Here is an 18,081-nt window from a genome sequence, read left to right on the forward strand (position 1 = left end):
AGCCATTCTGTTTGGTGTACAGTTGTATCTCATTGGAGTTCCAATTTGTATTTCCATGATGAGTAATTATGTTGAATGAAAATCTCTCTCAGGATTATCCTTTCTCTCCCACAATCTGCAAACAGAACTATTTGTTGACTGAGCAGAAACTAGTTTGACTAACTATAAATGCAGGTATAATAGAGTTTATATTTCTTAGGTTCTGCTGGCCCAGTTTGTGAGAGTTCTTTGTTCACTCTAAAAGCATAGAATTCTATTAGAAATTTTACCTTTAATTTCTGTGACATGTAGAGAAATAATCTCACCAGAAGGGATTTTCCTTGTGCCCTTATATCTGAAAGTTTGGTTCCACAGAGAGCTTTTGTAGGATGGTATCCTGGGTTGAATAGTTTCCCCTTAAAGTTCATGTCCACCTGAAACCTCAGAATATGCCTTTATTTGGAAATAGGGTCTTTGAGGATATAATTAGTTAAGGTGAGGTTATACCAATTTAAGGTGAGCCCTAAATCCAATGATGGGTATATATATATCCAAAGAAGGCCATGTGAAGACCCAGAAGCACATGGAGGGAAAGAAGACCATGTGAAGATGGAGGCTGGAGAGATGTGGCTGTGGGCCAAGGAACACCAAGGATTCCCGGGAGCCACCGGAAGCTAGGAAGAGGCAAGGAAGGATACTTCCCTAGGGCCTTCAGAGGGAACATGGCCCTGCAGACACCTTGATTTCAGACTTCTAGCCTTCAGAACTGTGAGAGATTAAATTTCTGTTGTCTCAAGTCACCCAGTTTGTGCTGTTTTGTTAGGCAGCCCTAGGAAGCTAATACGGATGGCTTCCTGGAGAACTCCGTATCCTTTCATGGGAACTCCATATCCAAGGTGATGGAGCAGGTTCAGCTGAGAATTCTTAAAAGTACCACACTACGGTGCATTGCAGTAGAAGCTCTGCAGTGGAAACAGCAATGCTTCAGATGTGATTTTCTTTTTTTGGTTAAACCAAATAACATGATAGTGTGTCATTGGAAGTACGTCTCTGACATTTCAAGATTCACTGAATATCCAGGGATTAGGTCAAGCAGTATTTCTGTGTTCCGTGGGCTCTTGGAAGCTGACTCATCATTGTTGAAGATTTTCTGTTTCATTTGCCTCAGAGTAGAATGGAAGTTTCTCAAGATAGAGCTCAGCACGATGCCTGGCACAAAGACGGGTATCAATAAATATTATTCAATAAACTTTGTAGTAATTAGTTGTCAAGCAACAGAAACTAACTCAGACTTACTTTCATGGGCTCATACAACTATGAAGATTGGGACAAAGGTTGATTCTGTAGGGCTAAACCTGGGGGCCCATAAGTTTCTCTCAGGGGACTGTCTTTCCATTTCTCAGTTCTGTGTTAGCTTCATTCTTGGGTATGTTTCCCCCACCTTTCCGCGTAAAGGCAAAGAGAGCCATCAGCAGCTCTAGGCTTACATAATTCTCACAGTTAGTGATCCTAATGAAAAAAGAAAGGAGGGCTTCTTTTGTTACTAGTTCCAGAAAAAGTCCAGTGTGCTCCGATGTATCCTGCTTGAGTTATAATAACTGTGACCAGGGGAGTGGAGAACTCTGGACAGGCCCAGGTCACAGATGGCTGAACCACAAGGACTGAGATTGGGGAGGGTTGTTTCTCCCAAGAGACCTCCGCAAACAAAAAACATATCCATCACTTGCCTAACACTTGCCTAAGCTGTCACTTGGAGTCATCTTTGGAATGGAATGCCACTGCTGGTAATTGCTCAGACTTTTTATTTATGGACTTCGCTGGTTGTCTCTAGAAGTCTCATTCCTATATCATTCAGCAGTTAGGAGAGAGCAGACCATCAACAACAGTCTTCTTCTGGAGCAAACTTCGCTGGGCTAACCCATCCAGAATCCAAGTAGGTTACAATTACAGGATCTCAAAAGGAAGAAAGACACTAATGGAAGTTGAAAGGAATAAAGCAGTAAGATTGAACCTCCTGCATTCCTAGCACACAAAGACCCATTTTAAGACTGGCAGAACCAGGTAGCATTGCAAGGACTCTCCAAACTTCTGAGCCCCGGGTGAAATCAAGTAGGGTGATCAGTTTGAAACAGAAAGGAATTTATGCCTTGGGACTCAAATTAAGCATGACTGAGATGCTCAATCATCATCTCTTGGATGATTGAGAATTTTCTTTCTCTCTGTCTCCATAGGACAAGAGTCCATCAAACAAACATTTTAACTCTTCAAAATAAGCAGGATTTAGAATATAAGCAAGTTTATTTTGTGTTTAAAAAAAAAGAAAAAATTAAGTTAGACACTCTTAGCAGTGTTGAAATAAATTTCTAGGCTGGAGATGAAGCCACTCCTGCCCCGGGGTACTGCATCAGCAAACCAAAACTTAGATAATTCCGGAATCCTTGTCAATGCTCTGCTTGACCGGAAACTCATCGTATACATCTGGTCAGCCAAACCCTGAATGCCAAGCCAACTCGAGGCTCTAGCCTTGGTTCCTTGTTCCTTCATTTTCTATTTTTCTCTTTCTTGTTACTTATTCTTTATCCTATAAAAACTTCCTACTTTCTGCCCTATTTTGCAGTTCTCTGAACTCTTGGGAACCGAGACTGACTGCCTCCTGAGGTGTTAAATAAAGTTTGTTTGTAACACCTAAGTTGTCTTTTTTTTTTTAAAGATTTTATTTATTTATTTGCGAGAGAGAGAATGAGATAAAGAGAGCATGAGAGGGAGGAGGGTCAGAGGGAGAAGCAGACTCCCTGCCGAGCAGGGAGCCCGATGCGGGACTCGATCCAGGGACTCCAGGATCATGACCTGAGCCGAAGGCAGTCCCTTAACCAACTGAGCCACCCAGGCGCCCCCCCTAAGTTGTCTTTTAAAATAACATTTAACAGCAGCTAGCATTTATGATCATATGACTTATATGTCGGGTGCTATGCTAAATGCTTTATTTTAAATAGTTAGTAGTCCCAACATCCCTGTAAGGCAGCTACTCATACCATCTCTGAGATGTTTCAAGGATTGTCCATTCAGCAGTTTACAAGGAATTTTTTTAAAGTACATTACAATTTTAAAATTCCATATCTATGGTTCTTTGAGTATAGAATGGGGAAGCAAAAGCCAGTTGGCTCCACATGGATCACAAAAGGATGAAACCCGATAACATATATAAGGAGAGGACCTGGTCCAGGGCCTGACCTAGCACCGGAGAAGCTCCATCCACCTTAGGTCTATTTGCCGCCAGCCCCACCCCTTCTCTCACCACTTTGGTCTCCACTGCCGGTGTCCTGGTCTTGTAAAAGGCTCCTAAGAACAATGAGAGTGAACTGCCACAGTGAATCAGGAAAAGACCAAAAATGAAGCCACTCTCTGAGGGCACGTCCTGGGGACCCAGTCACTGTTGGCTCCGGAGAGTGACAGGAAACAGGCAGGGCTGTTGGCTTCCAGGTGTCCCCCTGAGCCAACTTGTTGACATTTCTCAGAGTGCATGCTTCCCGTCTGACTTTTAAAACATGTGCTCTCTCTCAAATGCTTCTCAGGCTTCCTTGAGCTTCTGGCTTATTACAAGAAGTATTCCTGCTATTCCAGAAATAACTTTTTTTTATAAGTGCCTGCTGATAGTTGAGACCTAGTCTGTGAAGCAATGTTGGACTATGTCACGACTCTGGAAAATTCTCTAACAGTGGCCCTTTCCCTGATGCTATGATATTTAAAAAATGATTATTTTTGTTAACTTTACAAAAGGATATGGAGGCTTTTTATAAAAATTTTATAAACATTGGAAGTCAACAAGTAAAAGGAAGAAAACAAGAAAAGCTGTCCTACCCGCCTAATTAAGAGACTAGTTCATATCCTTCTAAATATTTTTGTCTTTTCCTACAAAGGGCTCATACAATGCAAACTATTTTGTGATTTGCTTTTTTGCATTTAATAATATTCAACTAAGTATTTTCCCATGTCTGCAAATACATAGTTATGTAACAGCATAGTATTCCACTTGTGGGTACAGCTACTTCCTAGTTAAGTAAAACAGGGTGAATTTGGTAGGTGCCATATGTTCTGATAACTTCATACCAAAACAGACATTCAAACACTTGGTTGAAAAAACCAAAAAAAAAAAAACAAAAACCCCACCCCCAAAAAAGAACAACAACAACAAAAAACCTAAAAAAAAAAATGTAATGGTTGTTTTCCTAATAGAATATCAAAGAATTGGTTTGGTTACTTTGTCCCCTGAGACCAATGCTCTTCTTCTTACTGCATTAACTTAATTGGTTAGGAGCTCTGAGGTTCTGTGTACAGATCCTAAATGTCCCTGAAAAGCTAAACAAAAACGTCAGATAAACATTTGATGTAGGCTTTCCTGCCGACAGTCAGAGCTGCGTGCTTTGCTCTCGGCGGGTCTGGCTGGTACTGACAGGGACCCTCACGCCTTGTTTATTGCTCCATCCTCCGTGTGATGTCACTGGACGTGGGAGGGAGGTATGTGCCCGTGGTGCAGACGCACTTCCAGCCGGCCTTCTTCAGAGGGCTCTGTCCTTGAACAGACTTTCTCTTGTCACTGAGATCATTTGTTGTCATTTGTAAGGAGCCTTCCTGGCAGTACTATTTAGAGGTGATGCCTTCCTTGGTTTTCTTTCTTGTTCTAGTACGCAATGTGTAAGATCATGTTCCCTTGCTTGCCACAATATTCTTAGGCTGTTGAGGGAGGTGGGAAAGAAAACAGGAGACGGTGTTTGCTAGAGCTTTTGGCACAAGAAGGATCATCTTCCCTTTAAGGAGATGCAGAAGGCCGTGGCCACCGGAGGTCACACCCCTGTGACAGACAGCTTCAGAACCCAGTACCCCACAATGCCGTAACACAAGGACACAGGAGATGTATCTTGTGAGCTTTCTCCCTGGCCTTCCAAGTGCGTGCTATGAACCCCTGCACCACCTTTCCGGAGAGTGCCTCTCAAACAGCAGAGCTACCCCTTCCCTGGAGGTCTCTCCTCTCCTCTTGACCCCAAAGACAGTTGTCAGGTTGGTACCTCTGCCTGGTGCTGGCTGGCGCGCAACAGCCTCCATCCGATGTGGGTACCTCCACTTCAGATCTGCTTGAGAGCTTTGCCTCACTCATCTTTAGCCTTCTAGGGTGAACTAGATGAATTGGCAGTGGGAACAGAGCTGACTGTTGGGGACAAAACTGATGGATCGATTCAGAGACCGAGGCCATGTGAGGAACCGGACGTGCTCTTACGGCTAGGTTTCCCCAACACCCTCCCCTCGAGCACACTGCCCACCATCGGGGATAGGAATTAGCTTGTTATTTCTGGCCTGGGTCTCCTTCTGGCTGACGGGTCTCATTCTCTCTCTACATGTCAAACCTCCATTCTGGCTTCTCTTAGCTCAGAGACTTTTGCTCTGGACTCTAAAATTTCCTCCCAGTGATATTTCAGCAACTGCCCTGGACTCTTTCCTGTGTTTTCATCATGTCTGTTGACATGGCCTGTTCGTCATTGCCAGCTTTTTTGACCTCGCCACCTTGGCCTGCAACTCCCTGCTCCTTAGGTAGAGTCCTTCACCTCCCAGCCATCTGCGAGGCATCTGACTCTCTGCTGCCCTCTAGTCATCCCAAATGGAACTGCAGCATCTGGATGCAGAATTAACTCCTGGCGGGCTGGATCTGTACTTTTAAAGACCTACCAGGATCCAGGTTGCTGTGCAGGCTCAAAGCCCACTAGGTTTGTTTGCTTAAAAGCAGCACCCAGGTCTGAGACAGCAGGGCCTCCGGGCCTGGGGCTTTTCTGCACACGTGTTGCATAAGCACTGGGTAAGGCCTGATTACCCAAAACCCTTGTCCTTCTCCCACATGGGATTCTGTAGGACAGAAATAGAAGGGTAGGAGGGCAAATGAATAATCATGGGAGCATAATCTTCTCTCTGAGTAACTGAAATCCACTGGATTATGTCTGACCTCCTTTTCCTATCAGCTTTTATCCTGAGGGAGACCATTACACAGAAGGGAGAGAAAGATCCTTTGTTTATTGCATTTGCCATGTGGAATCAATTATCGAGAAGTGGTACATTTCTTGAATGGACGGTCACTAACAAGCAGCACTGTAGTGATCCTCATCGCAAATGATCCAGAATTTTCCATGAGAAGAGCATGAGAATCTTTAAAGCACCAAATTGAAATGAGGCTCCATCTATAATCTCATTGAGAATGAACAAATCCCCAGTTCCACTGATAATAAGGAAATTATCCACTTAATTATGTCAACCAGAGAGAAGTGGCCCTTCCTTGACAAATTTGCATTTCATTTTGTGCTCTGATTACTGTGGGTGGAGGAATGTCTAAGAAGTGTTCTGTTCTCTGTGTGCTATGGCAGATGTTATGATGGAGTCACTTTTAGTTATTCACAAAACTATCTTTAAAGTAATAAAAACATAAGATTGCCACCCTCATCAAAAAACATTTATTTTCACAAACAGATAATGAGGCAAATGGTCCTGTGTTCAGATTCTGGGTCAGACTGCACGATTAGCTGTTGACTTGGGACAGCTATGACATCTTGTTCAGGATGAAAAGGAATAAAGCCTGTAAAGTGAACACAGAGACATTGTGGGCATAGTCAGCACTCAACAAAGAATGAGTTGAAGGCACCTCTATTAGTTTCCTATTCTTACTTTAAACTTAGTGGCTTTAAACAACACTAATGTATTATCTCATAGTTCTGGAGGCCAGAAGTCTTAAAATCAAGATGTTCTTCTGGAGGGTCGAGGGGAGACTTTATTTCCTTGCTGCTTGCAGCTTCCAGAGGCTTCTCACATTCCTCCTCCGGGCCCTATGTTACTCTGACCCTGCTTCCACCCTCCTGTCTCCTCTGACTCTTCTGCCTCCCTCTCTCACTTAGAAGAACACTTGTGATTACATTGGGCCCACCCGGATAATTGAGGATAATCTCCCATCTCAAAATCCTTGATTTAATCATACGCAAAGTCTCTTGCATGTAAGGTAACACATTTACAGGTTCCGGAGACTGGGATGGGAGGTCTTTGTTGGGGGGGAGCACTATTCTTATCTAGCAACATATTTCGTTCTCAGGTCTTTGAGGATCTTTCGGCAGCCCAGAGAGTGGCATGGCTTGGATAAAACACAGGCTGGAAATGTGTAAAGGTTTAAGGACTTCTGAGTTTGGGAGCAGGGATGAGCAGCCCTTTCTGGCAGATAGGTTGACCACTTAATTCAAAACAATTATTTCCCGGGGCGCCTGGGTGGCTCAGTCGGTTAAGCGTCTGCTTTCGGCTCAGGTCATGATCCCAGGGTCCTGGGATCTGAGTCCCGCATCGGGCTCCCTGCTTGGCGGGGAGCCTGCTTCTCCCTCTCCCTCTGCCTGCCAATCTGCCTACTTGCGCTCTCTATCTCTCTGTCAAATAAATAAATAAAATCTTAAAAAAAAAAAAAACAGTTATTTCCCAAACTCCAATGGTGAAAGAACAATGAGAGTGAGCAGATAGATACAGAATAATAGCTTTTTTTTTTTTTCTGTATCACAGTATCTGGATGCAGATTGGATTGAAAATGCTGAAAAGTTGGTGGTTGGACTTGACTTCTGAGTGTTACAGCCCTTGGTCAGGTTCAGCCCTCTGGCAAATTGTTCTACGGCCAATTGGAAGTAGCAGTCCTAACTCCATTCCTGTGATGTCAACTTCTCATGCTCTCCTGTGTTGTCAAGAGGTACCAACCAGCATAGAAGTCAATCAACCACTTTAGCCTCATATTTTTGTAATTAGCACTAAAAAGGAACAGTCACATTTGGAGACTATAATGAATGATCAGAATCACACGGTGCGAGGCTGGGAGGAAATTTGGAGATGGTCTCCTCCAAATGCTGGTTTTCTAGGTGTGGAAACAGGATTTGGAAAGGTTATGTGACTTGCCCAGGACACGCACTGAGTGGCAATAGGAGGGCCGGGTTCTGGGGACCTAGATTTCTGGTGAGATGCTCCTTCCATTTGAACGGAACGACAAGCCTGCAGCTGTGGAATAATGGTGAGCAGTGGTGCCATGCTGTGACAAGAGTTGCCAACCTCTCCTAATTTGCATGATTAATGCCTTTTTCTCACTTGCATTTTTGAGTATAGTATGAGCCTTATATGCTAGCCCAGTGTTTCTCAAACTTTAGTGGGCATCAGAATTTCCCAGCAGTGTTAAAACAGATTCCTGGGCCCTACCCCCAAAGATTCGGATTCAGTAGGTCTGGGGTGGCACCTGCAGATTTGCATTTTTACAAGTTTGTAGGTGATGCAGATGCTGCTGGACCTGGCTTATGGAAGCACTCCTCCAGTCGCCCATCCGTCTATCCCGGGAGAGAGGGTGGTGGAGATTAAACCAGCAGGAAGATCGCGGTCCGCTTCCACTATGCAAAGAAAATTAGGCAGTAAGACAGCAGTCTTACAAACCATACTACTGTCTTGAGAAATCATTTTCCATATCTGGGAATTTGTCTCTTCTTTTAGCACATAAAAAGCACTTAGCAGATACACCTGTCTACAGAGTAGAGGGAATTGCCCTGCCTACCATTAAGACTTAGATGGAACACAGAGCAAGGAAGATATGATAAGGGGAAGCCTTGCCTGATTCCAGGCCCAGAGATTGTAGGAAGAAGATGGAAAATGAGAGAAATGTGTGTCCCTGATTGCTGCTTGCTGAGCGCCAGCCTAGGGTGTAAGATAAAAAGAGGGAAGTGCTCAAGGCAAGGAATACTTGTTTTTAAGGGATTCTGGGAAGAGCCCACCCACAGAGGCCTGCCCTGAACAGTCTGAGGAGTAGCCACAATGACTTGGAGGCACCGATCACATTTTGTGGTTCTGCTCTGGCATAGATGGGACCCAGAAGTGTATGAGAGACTGGTCCCATACGTAGCAGGATCAAGATAGCTCGTCCAAGAATACTACCCAGAATCATTTCCTTGAGCAGCTGCCCAGAAAGGTTCTAACGGGGGATCACAACCAGGCCTCAGTGAGGTCTTCAACGATGTAAGAGGTGAAGGGGACTGATTTGGCTGGCACGAGCTGTTGGATCCCAGCAAGCTGTGAGAGGGCCGTGTCCTGACCACATGGGTTCTCCAGCCGCAGGCTCCTGCTACACGAGCTAAGAGCGCAGGGTGTAACTAGCTAATTAAGGGATGCCCCCCGAGGGACTGGTGGAGGCAGACAACACAAGTGCTAGCCTATGTGGGGCCTTCATGCACATTAGAAGAAGGTGTCTTTGTGGGCAGAGGGAAGACAAAGGGTATCCGTCTGGGATGACCAACTGGAAAGAGGTGCCCCTTCTCCAGGCTGGTGCAGCTCCAGCCAGGTCATGGCTTGGCAAGCAGGGCATGGGCTAGAAGGAGACCCCCACTCCCACCACACTGAGGCACCTGGTTCAAGACCCAAAGAGACTAACCACAGCAGCCATGCCGTGTCTCTTCCCGGCCACATCCCTACCCTCAGGTACCATCTCAGGATTAGGAAGAGTTAGGCTGTCTCTATGCATTATGATTCCAGGGGGACTCAATCTACCTAAATGGACTATTTAAATGACCAGAATGCACTAAGCTTTAAGGTGAGATAGCCATATGATTAAATGTTTTATTCTTCCTGCTTAAAGAATAGGAATTTGGGGGGAAACCAGGCCGGTGCGAGACTAAAATCTTTGGTAGATGGTTTGCAAAGATGGCTGCAAGGCCCCCTCCCCACCCCTGTATGGGTGCCCCTCTGCCTTGTGACTTTGCATCTCCTCCCATCTAGAGAAGAAATATTTTTCTCCACCCCTTGAGTCTGGGCTTGGCCGTCTGACTTTCTTTGGCCAAGTGACATTAGCAAACATGAAGCAAGCAGAAGCTTAAAATGTGCTCAAGCACTGGGGCTCGCCTTCGCTTTCATCCGAGGGCCTCCGACACCGTGTGAGCAAGCCAGGTGAGCCCATCAGAGGATGAGACGAAAGCTGCAGAGACAACTGGGAATCGTGAAAACTCTCCGCACAACCGACTCAGTCCAAACCCCGTACTATGTGACTTGACCAAACACTAGCTTCGCTTCTAGCAGCCTCCTGTTCCCCTTGAGGTCCTGTCTAGAAAAGTTCAAGGCTGCCAAAAGAATTGACCCTTTGCTTCAGCCAACACCTGAAGATAGGTCCCTGACTTCCCTTTCTCAGAGCATTTATTTAAAAAAGCATATGATTGTGAATCCTTCCACCCTCCCTTTCTGATGTACAGACATCTCATCAAGTCTAGAGTATCTTCCTCAAGGACTTGAAAGTCATTCCTTTAAAATGAAATCATCAGGAAGGACAGGACCTCTGTCTCCCAGTCTGTGGGAGGGTAGGAAGCTAACTTCGCTAAGCCCAGTTAGCAGACACTTTGCGTAACCACATTTACACCAACTATCCTTCCTACCCGCTTTTGGTAATTTTTCACCTCCCTGACTCTGCGTTAGCCCAGCTCCCAACTCCCTCATTTTCCCATTTATATGCCCGGTCACTCCTGTGCAAACCAAAACTGGGAGCTCTGCTCTTTTCCCTACCGCAGTAGATATTGAATAAAATCTGTTTCGCCGCTTTTAACCATGTCTGGCTTTGTTTCTTTCTGACAGACCCCATGCTGTCCCACAACCCTTGCCTTCCCAGCTGAGGTTCCAGACATGAGTAAAGCTATCTTAGACCATCTAACTCCAACGGAGACAGCCCAGATAAGAAGAACCACTCAACCAGTAGTAAATATTTGAGAAATAATAAATATTTGCTCTTTGAATCCACTAAATTTTGGGGGTGGTCTGTTACATAAGAGGAGCTAACTGAAATGATTTAGTTTTTTTGTGGTTTTTTTTGGTGCAAACTCAAGTTATAGAGTAGGTTAAGTTCATGACTCTATTGCACTTGTTATAATATCTTGTGAGATGTTTCTAAGAACCCAACTAAAAGTAGATAAACCAAGTCCACTAGTGTGGCTGGGTTGTATAACAAAATACAAGGCAGGTGGATTTTTAAAACCATTAATTTAACCTACACTTTGGGTTAAACCAGACAAACATGGTCCCTAGAGGAAATGAATATCCACCCTCCAGGTGAAATGGACTGGCTGCAGGCTGAGCGTTCCAGGTGCCCTATCGATTCTACTCAATTATCTCAACATTTCTTGAAGATTCTTACAGAGTTATGACACATTGATGGGTTGCAGTCGAGTGCAGGATGGATGGTAATTAATTATTAACTTGTTACTAGTATACACTAATATTGCCAATGGCTAACTTATAAATTAGAGTGGTCTCCAGGTTCTCCCAGTAGAATGGCTATTCCAACACACTTGCATTTGGAAGTGCTTCCAGGAGCGGGGGAAAGAATGGAGCTGCAGAGAATGCAACTGGAATTGCATACTGTTTCATGTCACCTAGGAAAAAAAGGAGATTCAGAACTTTGGTCTGGTCTGACTGATTGCCATCTACCAATCAACTGATTGATCTACCAACAATGAGGCAGGAAGCTCTGTCTTGGTGACCTTGACCCTGAGCTGATCCAAGCCTGAGCATGCTTGACATTTTCTACAGGGCTGGCACAGTCTTATTCCTTTAAATGTCCACTTTTACTGTCGGTGGGAGGACCTTAACTGTTTTGTTTTTTAGCAAAATTTACAAATGCTGTAAGTTAGCTGTATCTTGTTCCATACAGATTCTTAGAATGTTTGCTCATAAAATTGGTTCAGCTAAGGTTGTTATGGGACCTGACGACTGGCTGGAGGGGAGAAGGTGATAGGCGGCAATGTCTTAACTGCCTTGAGGTGCTTAGTAGGTGCTTGTGAGGGAACCATCTTTATATATGACCTGGAAGACCAGTGCACTGATTTATGAAGTTAACCAAATTTGGAAATGTTAGTGACAAAGGTGAAATAATTCAAATGATATCAAAGATGGAAGAATCCTGGACAAAAACCAAAAATTATTTTCAACTTCAGGAAAGATATGAACCAATATCTAGAAGGCACACTGATCTAAAATGCTGACTCTGTAGATGGGAAAACCCCCAGAAATTGGCAACTACAGGAGAATATTAATTAATGTATGCACTGCATGAAATATGTAATTTGTAAACCACTTGCTTTCTGTTTATAAAGATTCTTTACAGCATTACTGGAGTGTTCACTACATTGAAAATTGAAAGTTATGTCTGTCTAGTGTCATTTTTTGTGCTTATGCTACTCTCTATTGCAAAAGCTATCAACCTAGCATACACTTATTAAGCACCTACTATTTTCCAGTTACTGTGCTGAGAAAGCAATTGGAAACAGGTGACTGTCATGTAGCTAAAAGAAGCAAAAACTTCCGTGAGAGGAAGAAACTGTTTTTGCATTCATTCCATCCTTAATTCTTTATGAACATGTGATTCTATCAATTGTTATTATTCCATTTTATGTTCGAGGAAATGAGGCATGAAGAAAGCTGATTCACATTGCTGTCATCATTCCCACTGTCATCTCCGTACTCCTTACGGAGCGCTTGCTAAAGGTTTAGGCTTGACATTCACTCTCTCATTTAATGTCCACAGTAGCTCTGAGGTTCAAAGCGATTCATTCATTCGGGGCTGAGCACCTATTGTTTCCTAGGTGCTGGGAATACAAGGACGAATGACAGGTCATCCTGGCCTCCAAAGAATTTTTAGCCTATTACAGAAGTCCCTTGTATAAAGCACTGCAAGTAGAGGCGGGGTGGGGATTTAAATATGGGACCACCCGGCTCCAGGACTGTGCTCATCTCACTAGACTCAACACACATTCATGACTTACCCGCTTAGTGTCAGGTTCTGGGTCAGGAAGTGACCAGGGGATAAAAGAGCTGGGACTTGACCCCAGACCTCCCATCCCCATTGAATGTTCTTCGTCCCACACCTGCTGCCCCGGTGACCCCAAACTGAGCAAACCCCATGGGAAACACTGAGTAGGGTTGTGGTGTGTGGTCTCACCTGGTTCAGAGGCACCCCCCCGCCACCAACACAGACAGCCCTTTCCAGGTCCGACTGGCCATATCCCCTCCCCACTGCCGGAAGGGAACCCTCACTTCAACCCTCATCCTTGGCTTCTTTTTCCTGGGCTGCCTGCAAGACGCCAGAGACTTAGCATAGGTTTTATTTATTCTTTTCTCCCTGAGGTTTTGCTTATGTGTACTTTCCAGTTTCTAAAATGCTGAAAGATATATTGTCCTTATTTTTAACCGGGCAGCTTATTGCAGAGCCACTCACAGAATAACACATCTTACAAGAGCTTGCTGCAGATGTAGCGTGCACTTTAATTTAAGGCTGTCCTTGTTATGCTGTTATAGCCGTCGGTCTTGACCTCCGGGATTTGTCTCACCTAATGAAAGTTGCAACGACTATGATTTTTGCCTGAAGTTTTACATTTTTAGAAGGATGAGGATTGCTTAAATACAAATTAAATCCATTTAATTGAGCAAGCATTTTAAGGCCCACTGAAGTGTAACCATCAATAATGGAATGTCCCAGGTTGGAGGCTGAGGGGCTGGCAGGCATGAATAAGGCAGCCTGTGCCCTCTGGGAGACTTTGATTTAATTGGAAGGTAGGTTGTTTGGCGTAGTGATTGAGAGCAGGGTTCAGCAAACTTTTTCTGAAAAGAGTCAGAAAGTGAACATTTTAGGCTTTGTGGGCCATGGGGTCTCTGTCATAACTACTCAACTCCACCTTTGCAACATGCGAAAAGCCATAGACAATAGTTTTAAAAAAAAACCACATGGCTATGTTCCAATAAAACTTTATTAACAAAAACAAATAGTGGGCCAAATTTGGCCCACTAGCGAGAGTTTGCTGATTCTTGGTTTAGAGCAAGGTCTCTGCCATCAGACTGCCCATTTTATAGCTCTGTGCCTCTCACTGCAGGACTGTAGGCATTCTACTTAATCCCTCCAAGCCTTGGGTTTCATGTCTAGAAGCGGGGTTGGGAATAAAAGCTGCTTCCTGGGATTGTTCGAAGATTGAATGAGCTAGGGCTTACTGGCTCCTGGTTGGCTCCTGATCAGAACTCAATAAATGTTACCACTATTACCACTAAGCCAGGAGCCCAGTCAGAAACGACACATAGCAGTGATGACAGCTATCGAAGGAGAGAAGGGAACCCTAAAATCGTAAAGTGTTGTAAACAAACTCTCTTCGAAGCAAGGCCCTCCAGAAGAGGGGTATAAGGACCAGATCGCCACCTTCTGCGGCTGTCTCTGACCTTTCCAGGCAAACGTGGCTGGCTTTTGCTCTGCTCTCAGCATGTTTTGTGCAATCCTCCATTAGAGTCTTTGGAGGCACTCCTGAGGTCACCGACTGTCAACATCTGTCCCCACTCCTTTGGGAGCCCCTCCTTCTGGAATCCCAGGACCCAGAACAGGGCTGGGCTCATGTTAGGTGATTAATAGTAGTGATTAGTGTGTGATTAGTAGGTATTGCTCTCAGATATTTTTCAGTGTTTAGGATTCCATACAGGTAGAGAAACAACTCTGCTGTTAACAACCCCAAGCTCTGTCAAGCCAGTCCAGTTTCCAGGGAGTTTTGGATGAACCCCCCAAAGCTGCTTTGACTGCTTTCTTTTCACTGCAGTCCCGAAGCTGGATCTCTCCACCATTCTGAGGAATGTCTGTTCCCTTTCTTCCTCAGGGTCAAGGACTGATCCCGGTAATGCTTACAGGATGTTCTTGAATAACCAATTGCCCTCTGATTATTAAGTGAATAATCTTTTACTCATGGAAATGAAAAACAAGTGAAGATGCCAAAGTCAAACAATCTGAGCATGGCAAGTCTCTGGTGGATGGAGGCCACGCCACTGTGCAGAGACCCAGATAAACAAAGAGCATGCAAGCCAGACAGCTCGCTTTCCATCACCTACCCAGTAGGCACTCTCTAGCACCTTCCTGGCACAGTCTAGAAGGGAAGTGCCAAATGGGGACACGGCTGACATCCACCTCAGTTCTCACAGACACAGATCAATGGACCCTGGCACCTGGTTCATCTCTTATTTGAATTGTTTTGAAAGCTCAGGGTAGGGAAAGCCAGCAGACTCTGCAACACGATGTGCTATTGGTCTTCGCCAAATGCACTTCAGCTGTCTGCTTATGGTGAGTCATTCTCCACTGGGCTGTGGTGGGTGTGGCGGGGGAGGGAGGGTGGAGGAGGCCTCTTTACAGAGAGGGCGGAGGAACTAGGGCCACCACATCCCAGGTCTTTGTGCAAGCCGGGCATTGTTGCACACTTCTGTCTAAGCCACAGAGTCAGAAATGTAGCAGAAGGGAAGAATGGGGGCCTGGGAGAGGAAGAACAAAACTAGCATATATCAGTGCATGGGCAAGCGTTGTGCCTGATGCTGATACACATGATCGCAGTAAATTCCCACAAAAATCCTGGCTTCTTCATGCCAGAGCACTTCTCTACCCCAAATCCTAAGTGTGAAGGCAATTACCAGGTTTTGATCAATCTCCACAAACCTCCAAGACATTCTATCACTGCCTCATGTTGTCCCCAAGACCAGTCAGCACTTTTTATGTTGGCTTTCCTCAAACTTGGCTTTCTCTCTTTTGCCACAGGACCTTTGCACATGCTCTTATTATCTGGGACTCTCTTCTGCTGACTCCTCAGCCTCCAGCTTTTTATCTAAGTAACTCAATATTTAGATCTCAGTTCCAGTTTTCTTCACCAGGAAAGCCTTACCTAACTCTGAAGTGTAGGTCAAGTATTTTAGTTTCAGGTTGCATTGCTTCTCTTCAACCCAGTTTGTGATCAGACGTTTATTGGTGGTAAGTAGTTAACATAGTGTTTTATCCCCATTATTAGCATAGTTCCTGGCTCCAGAGCTGAACTACTAGGATTTAAATCTTATCTCCAACACCTGCCATCTGTATGACATGGGCAAATCACAACATCTCTGTGAGCCTGCATCTATAAAATGGCAGTTAGAGTGTTATCGATGTCATAGAGTTGTAGGGACGGACGATGAAGTGCGTGACACCTTCTGAGGTGTTCTTGTTGTTGCTTCTCCTTGGTGTTGACCCTTGCTTGGGTTTCTGCATTCACAGATGTAGCCAGGACCTTGGCTTTTCCTGCTTTGAGCAACTGGTTTTGCTGTCAGATTGGTTTGTTTTGGCCTGGTCAGTCTATGATTTTTTTCTCTTCGACCCCTGACCCAGTTTTCAGCCCCAACACTCAAGTGAACTAGCCCTGGCTTGAGTCCAGATTGTGAGCACTGCTCTGGAGGAAAGGGAGAGAGAGGTGACCACCGGGTGGAATTGGACAGACTCAAGCTCTGACCCACAGACATGCCTCCACCCATGGGCTGCAATCAGTGAGGGGCCGAGAGCTGACAGGCTGATCAATACGTGGAGACTCTCCAAAACTCTGCCCTCATGGCATCTGGCCACATTTTCTTTCATTCCCCTCCCTGACCATGCAGCATTCTGTCACTGCTCTTGATGGATGGCCTGAGCCCTTTGGTCCTGAAAACAGCACTGAGGAGAATTATGTTAGTGGAGGGTTTTCCACTATAATCATTCTTCTATTATCACGTTATGATTACATGTTTACATGAGGAGATTATTTTATTTTTAATTAGTTTTTGATTATAAGAGCAGTATAAATGTACATAGTTTAAAAGTTCACACTGATTAGATGCCCAGAAAGCTTATTTAAAAACTCTCCTCCAACTTACATATATGTGTGTATCTCCTCCCTCCCAGGGATTGCTCTATTGTCCTTCTAGAAAAGTGTTTGCCAAACACGCAATTTATGCAAAAGTATGTATCATACATCCCTTTCTACACAAATGATATACATATTGCCCTGCTCAAGGGCACTTCTTCTTCTTCTTTTTTTTTCTTTTGAGAGAGAGAGAGAGTACGTGGGGTGGGGGTTGGGACAGAGGGAGAGGGAGAGAGAGAATCCCAAGCAGGCTCCACGCCCAGTGCAGAGCCCAACTTGGGGCTCAATCTCACCACCCTGAGATCATGACCTGAGCTGAAATCAGGAGTCAGACACCCAACGACTGCACTACCCAGGCGCCCCCAGCGTGCTTCTTTTAATGAAACTGTAACTTTGTTTCATTTTAAAAGATGAATACAGATTGAAGGAGAAACAGACATTCAAAACACCACTTGTCAACCTGTGCTGATTCTTCAAATATTATTGATGTATGATTCATTCTTCACAGGGTAATAAAATTCTATTCAGAAAATTCAGAAAAAGTCATCACTATAAAACCAAAGGAAGTTTTGGTCTTAAATAGATATTTAATAGTACTTGTACAGGGTAGGCATTTACCAAATGTTAGCTATTGTCACTGCCACTATTGTTATCATTATTAGTATATTTCAGAAGGGAAAGCTGCCCGAGAGCAGCTGATTCCTCCTTCCTTTGTGCCACTACTCACCCTTGTATATATACTGTGTAGTCACATCAGCAGTTCTAGATTTATCATTGTGTGTTTGTATTTATTTCCTTTGGAGTCTTATTGCCCTTTCAAGCCCCACGGGCTCCATAGTGCCTGGGATATGCTACATGATTGGTCTTTTCACTGTCAATCCTTCTGTAAACATTCAGCTTCCACTCTTAAACATAAATAAGCAGCCAAGGATCATCAGACTTGAGGAGAGCTAAGTCATAGGCTCCAGGCTTTCCTCCAACACAGAAAAGAGATGAAGAGAATAATCAGCATGATGGTGGAAGTTAGTTTCAGGACAATTGCTCTGCCTAGAAAGAAACCAGAGGAGATGGAGAAAAAGTACAGTGGTCGTCTCCAAAAGAAAAGCATAATTAATAGGTCAGGATGTGCTTGACCATATTGAGGGGAATTTTACAGCTCTGTAAGTGAATCTGGTTAAAAATTTTTTAAAAACCCTAAGAGACTAAAAACAGCACAATCCTCAACTCCAGGAAAAACAAGAAGTCCTATAACAAAGCAAATTAAATAAACAACACTTGCATAGTTGTAAAAGTATAAACACAAAATAGTAAGTTAACCAAAACTTAGGATATAAATATATTTGGAAGACAATAGTAAAGGGAAATTGAG

The sequence above is a fragment of the Mirounga angustirostris genome, unplaced genomic scaffold (assembly GCF_029215605.1).
Source record: "Mirounga angustirostris isolate CCGP_5_RB_7025 unplaced genomic scaffold, mMirAng1.0.hap1 SCAF_4, whole genome shotgun sequence".
NCBI lineage: Eukaryota > Metazoa > Chordata > Mammalia > Carnivora > Phocidae > Mirounga > Mirounga angustirostris.